General features: G+C 36.1%; 2 long non-coding RNA genes across 2 annotated transcripts; both read right to left on the bottom strand.

Annotated features, from left to right (window-relative positions):
* Positions 1-388: 388 nt before the first annotated feature.
* LOC130989146 (uncharacterized) lies at positions 389-1696 on the bottom strand. The gene is made up of 2 exons (XR_009090504.1): positions 1074-1696; positions 389-644 (listed from the first exon to the last, which is right to left on the bottom strand). It is a non-coding gene; the product is annotated as an uncharacterized LOC130989146 (long non-coding RNA).
* Positions 1697-2043: 347 nt separating this feature from the next.
* LOC130989145 (uncharacterized) lies at positions 2044-5311 on the bottom strand. The gene is made up of 3 exons (XR_009090503.1): positions 4896-5311; positions 2724-2783; positions 2044-2218 (listed from the first exon to the last, which is right to left on the bottom strand). It is a non-coding gene; the product is annotated as an uncharacterized LOC130989145 (long non-coding RNA).
* Positions 5312-5884: the final 573 nt, after the last annotated feature.

Raw genomic sequence — 5884 nt, 5'->3', positions numbered from 1 at the left:
ATTCAGTTTATGACACTGGATTATTTTCTAATTGAAGCAAGGTTATTATTTTATTTCTACGCCAGTTAGCTTCGCGTGAGTAAAACCACGATGAGAATTATTGAGTAAGCCAATAATGATTCAGTTCAAATTCATAACTGACTTAGTTAAGTCATGTTATTTATTAATCACAATAGAATTATTTTTCTATTTTTATTTCTCGAGTCGTGAATTTATTCCGGCTTGTGAAGAATTAAATCTACGTTATTAATTTAGATATTATTCCGTGTATTAAATCTAGCACGCCATGCTCCCTCAGTCACTCTATTTATATATGCTCACCCGTGCTTAGCTTTTCTTTTTCTACTCCTACATAATCAAAAAGAATTCAGCAAACAAATCTCAAGAATGTCAACAGCAAATCTCATCTTTAAATTCTTCAACCACGCTCTACAATTTAGCCGTACTATTCATCATCTTTTCACACTAATCAGCTCTCCATAAGTTCAGTATAAAACCATCCTCATTCACCTTCTTCATCACAGCAGCAAATCTACTCCTTCCTTTATGCACCAAAAATCATAGAGAGTTTATTTCAGCTGCAATCTGGACCCCAAGAGGTAAGCTCAACTTAAACTTCTCCATTTTTTTTTCTTGAGTTCAGCCTGCAATGGTTAAGCAAAAATCCACAATTATGTTTCAGTTTATTCACTCCTGAATTCATTAGCACAGCAGCCAACCAAGCACAAAACACACAAGGTGATTGCTAATCTCATTTTACTCTAGTTCATGCTACATGATTTACACCAACAAGTATGCTTATGTGTTAGAAAGTAAGAATAAAGAATTGAGATATATATGCATAATGGACTTAGCAAAGTCACGTTTCAGTAATACAGATTTACCCATGTTATGTAGAATGTCCTATGCGTTTATGATTCCTACTGGACTCTAAAAATTAGATGCTAACACAGTAGCAACACCACGACGCCATTAATCCCTTGCACATATAGTATGTAGAACCAAGACTTCACGCAAATATAAGATGTTAACTTAGAACATAAGAAAAATGGAAGGGGACTAGATTGATGTACCTGTTCAGTCGAACCAAGGGAACGACGACGAGTCCTTGCTGCCTCGCCGGAATATGAGTAAAGCAGCAACGGCGAGGTGAAGAATCAGGCCCGTCGACTCCGAGGAGGACAGCAGCGACGGCCTACCCTTCTCAGCCGGAACCCAGAAGACAGCGAAAGAAGACCCATCCCTTGAGTTCGAAAGCGGAAAGAACTAAGGAGGGAATGACGTCTATAGCCTCGTCAAAAGCTCAGGGGCGGTGGCGTCCGCCAGAGGCGGCGGCGAACCAGGAGCGGCAGCAGCCGCTGGCGACGCTCCAGCTGGCGACGGTGGCAGCAACTCCAGACGGCGGCGACTTCCGCGGGCGATTGCAGGCGGAGCGGCGCGGCGGCGCGACGCCGGAATCGAGCGAAAGAGAGAGAGATGTGAGCAGCGATTCCTTCTTGATTTTTGAGGGAGAGAGCCGATGGTAGTGTGAGGAGAGTGAAAGAAAATCGGTAGTGTGAGGAGAGTGAGAGAGAACCGATATTAATGTGAGAAAAAGGAGAAATTTTACTTTAATAAAGTTTGAGATAGAGAAATGCTTTACTTCCACTTTTGACTAGTATTGAGAGAGAACCGAGAATTGGGGAAAATGTGGGTCTGCCACCTTTATGTTAATTGAGAAAGAAAATAAAAAGTTGATGGGGGGGGGAGGCGATTAATATATATATATATATATATATATATAAAAAGGGAATGTGAGGTGTTTTATTATAGGAGTGAAAATGATGAGTAGTGCTTTATTTTAAAGAAAGTGTCGATTTTTGTGGGTTTATGTCACGACCGGTCCTAATTAAGGATAATTAAGCCGGGGAAACCGTGACTAATGGAGGGAGATTAGAAGCGGGGTAGAAAGGGGAATAATCAAACAAGAAAGGATCGTATTTCATCAATGTTAACACCATGGATATTTATAATATAACGGAGTTTTAGTCGTATAGACTCAAATAACTAGTAAATTCGGATAACTCCGACTTATCCAAAATAACATAAAACTTCTGAGTACGCAGCGGAATAAGGTTCTGATTACATGTATGAAGACATGTAACCCTAGAGTTCATTAATACATAATAAAACAAAAGAGTCCCGCTCGTCACTTCATCACCATCGGCAGCTGCTCAACCTGCACATTTAGAAATATATGCAGGGCTTGAGTACAAAAGTACTCAGTGGGCACGTATGCCTAAGTATAAAAACACATGCTTCAAAACTGTAAATTGTCATGCCATCATAAACAGTACAGCAAGGGAGTTTTTCGCTAAAAGGCCCAAGCTTACTAAATTCATTTGTGATTCTTAAAGTTCGACTGCAGTCTAAGTTCTCTTGTAATCTATCATATCTGGAACTGTGTGCCGGAGAGGTGGCCACCTCTCACGGTCACTTGACCGGCCAACCCGCTAGATGACTCACGGTCACTGGTGTACACTAGCCCTGGCAGGATAGCTATCAACTGCTCAGGACCCGAATTCGATTGCATAATAAAAGTCACATCAGATAGATATCATACTGAAATTTAAATATTTTATGGCAAGACAATATTTGAAATAACTTCAATTAATTTAGTCATGAAATAACTTGCTTGAACGTAACATTTAAACTCATTTGATATATATGAAAGTAATGCCCACCTGATAGTAATTTTCTGTGATACAAAAGCTCCTCAACAGATTATCAATCTCGCCCTTGACCTTTATTACGAGAATATATGTACATATATAAGATATTTGCTCGAATAAAAAAAAAAAAATCCTCAAATGAGAATGTGTATTTAACTATGCATGATCCTTATGCATGAATTATTATTCTGAAATAATAATCAGGGAATTTCTATTGTTAATCCAAGCTATCGGATTTAAATAAAAACTAAGTTTCGTCTCATGAAGCCGGATAATTAATAAAAATTAATCCGTTCTCTTAGGGTGTTCTAATCCGCCAATTAAATAAACCTTGCTCCTCGTAGTCAATAGAAAATAAATACTTCAACTTATTCGCTTTATAATCTCATAATTAATCGGGCTTAATAAATAAGAACAAGTAATGTTATAAAATTTAAAAAAAATAAAATAAAATAAAAAGGCTCAACATAAGACACATAAGAATCACAATCAAACATCATCAAAACATGCTCTGTTTTTACACTGACTCAACTTCAAAATTTAATTTGTTCTGACTCCGACATCGCCTGGACTCGAGACTCATACCGAAAGAAAGATCTTCGAGTCTAGTTTCATATAAAAAAAAGTAGAGTCGAAAACTCCAAGTGGTTTGAGAGATATGACGTTTTTACCACGATCTACCATGTTCGGTAGTTTTGAACAATCGAAAACTTGGATTTTTGAAAAATAGTAAACGTTGTCAAACTGGGCTCAACTTTGGTGGATATCTAGATAACACAATAAGGTTAATACCATAAAAATTTGGAAAGCTAGATCACACAGGAAGCTACTGAAATAAATGACTCTTTCATCTGTTCTCTGAAATTCTCGGTAGTAATGTGCAGTTTAGGTTTCGCATTTTAAAGAAGTATCAAACGAAGTTGGAATGGCTTGAAATTTTACCAGGGTACTCAAGACTCATGTAGGGACTTGCTATAAAATTTTCAAAGCTGTTAGACATCAACAAACCGTCGATCACAGTAAGTCAGTAGGCCTACGAAATTCATATTTATAAGTCCTTAAAATAATTTATATAAATCAAGAAATAAGAGTTTAATCCCAAAAATATTCATTAAAAGTCCATCATAATTTAAATAAATAACGGACCTCATTTAAAATAAATAGTCCCAAACTTGTTACGCACATATACTAAATCTTTCACGAAACATCCTTTAAAATAAACTTTGATACATAGAAAATAATTCAACAACTTGAGCTCTTAAGGGTTTGTTTTACAACAGACACCAAATCTACCTCGGATCTCCAAATGAGGCTCAAAAAGACATTCTGGAAACTAGACATTTCAAGGATAATTCTCCAATTTGAATCGAATGAAAAACAATTCAAACGAGCAAGATATGCCCTCTCAAAGATGGGTATTTAACAAGCAAAAATCTGAAAATTTCATATTTCCAGATTACAACCAAGTCAGTGGGCTTTCTTTAAAAATTCATATCTCCCTTTACAAAACTCCACTGGGAACCCCAAAGGTCAATCTGGAAACTAGGGAGAGATCATAACACTCTCCAGTTGGATTTACTCTAAGAACCTTCATGGTTTGGAAGATATGACTATCTAAAGTTCAGTGCACAAAAAGAGTTCAAATTTGGCAGATTCAGAACATAAATCGGAAAAACCACTTTAGGCTTCACCAAAAATTCTAAAACTGAACAAGTAAGTTCCCAACATGTCAGTGAATATTCAGTAGAAAGATAGGCTTGAGAATCAAATATTTAAGTCGACCTTTTCCACCTCAAAGTCGTAGGTTTGTAAAATCTACTGGATGGTACATGGAATAAGAACTAGATTTCAAGAATTTATACCGGTTGTTTCCCTTACTCAAAAATGGTGAGGCCGATGTCAAAAGAAAGATACGGGAGTCTAGAGTGACATATTCAAGTTTCAAAGGTTTTCACCGATTGAAACTTTACTTATGATCTCCCAAAGATTGTTTACCAAAAATGTATTCCAGATGGGCAGTGATGTTTACAAATTCATAAATAAATCATGCGAGCTCTAAATATTCTGAAATTTTACCAAAATATAGAAAACGTATGAAAGATGATACATAATTAATTTGAGAATTTTTGGGAACCGTTTGGATGATATGCAACCGAATTAAAAATAAAGAAGCTTAGTATATACCTCTTCAAGTTACAATTTGGAGTTGGAGTAAACTCTCTCTCCCTTTCTCAACTTCTTCTACACGTTTTGGTGAGGGAAGAAAAGACTTGATGGCTGGAACAATATGTGTTGTTGCATAATTGAGTAGTGGAGAAAATGGTGGTGAAAGTGGTGGGGAAAATGGTGGTGAAAGTCAAAAAGTAGATTTAGTGGTAAAATGAAGTGGGGAACAAAATTAATGGAAAGAAAAAGAGAAGAAAAAGAAAGAAAAAAAAATGTAGAGGAGAATTATTGATGTATTTTCTCTGTCTCGGTGATTCTGTAACTGTAAGATGGATCGCGTGCTCGTATCTGCTTGATACTGTTTATTTAAATAATTCTCGTATTTCGACATGTGATTTCTCGCTTAAATCGATAAATTATAAAATGAATCTAAATTAAATCCGTAGATTTAATTCATTTGTTGTTCTAATATTTAAATTAAATCCGCAGATTTAATTAACTCACGAGTCAGAAATAAATCACGACTTGAATAAAGATAAAATCTAATTTCATCTTGCTTAAATAAATAACGTGACTTTGCTAAGTCAGTTATAACTCTGAAATAATATCATTGACTACTTTAACAATATAAATTCAGGATCATAAGCTGAATTCATATTAGGATAAAAACCGTTTTCATTCACTGATGAACAAAAATAAACACTCATTACTAGATTTAAAATATATAAAAGAGCGGGTCACTACATACTACCCCTCTTAACAAAAATTTCGTCCCGAAATTTGCATATTTCTTCTAAAACAATTCGGGGTATTTCTCCTTCATTTTGTCTTCAAGCTCCCACGTGGCTTCCTCTTGTCCGTGGTGTCTCCATAAGACTTTCACTGATGTGATTGCCTTATTCCTGAGTTGTTGTACTTTTCGATCTAGAATGGCCTCTGGTCTCTCTTCATAGCTCAAGTCTGGGCAAAGGATCATCTCTTCTTGGTGGATTATGTGCTTTGGATCG

Source organism: Salvia miltiorrhiza, chromosome 6, assembly GCF_028751815.1.
Source record: "Salvia miltiorrhiza cultivar Shanhuang (shh) chromosome 6, IMPLAD_Smil_shh, whole genome shotgun sequence".
Lineage (NCBI taxonomy): Eukaryota > Viridiplantae > Streptophyta > Magnoliopsida > Lamiales > Lamiaceae > Salvia > Salvia miltiorrhiza.
Note: the sequence above shows the minus strand (reverse complement) of the source record. Positions and strands in the feature narration are given on the sequence as shown.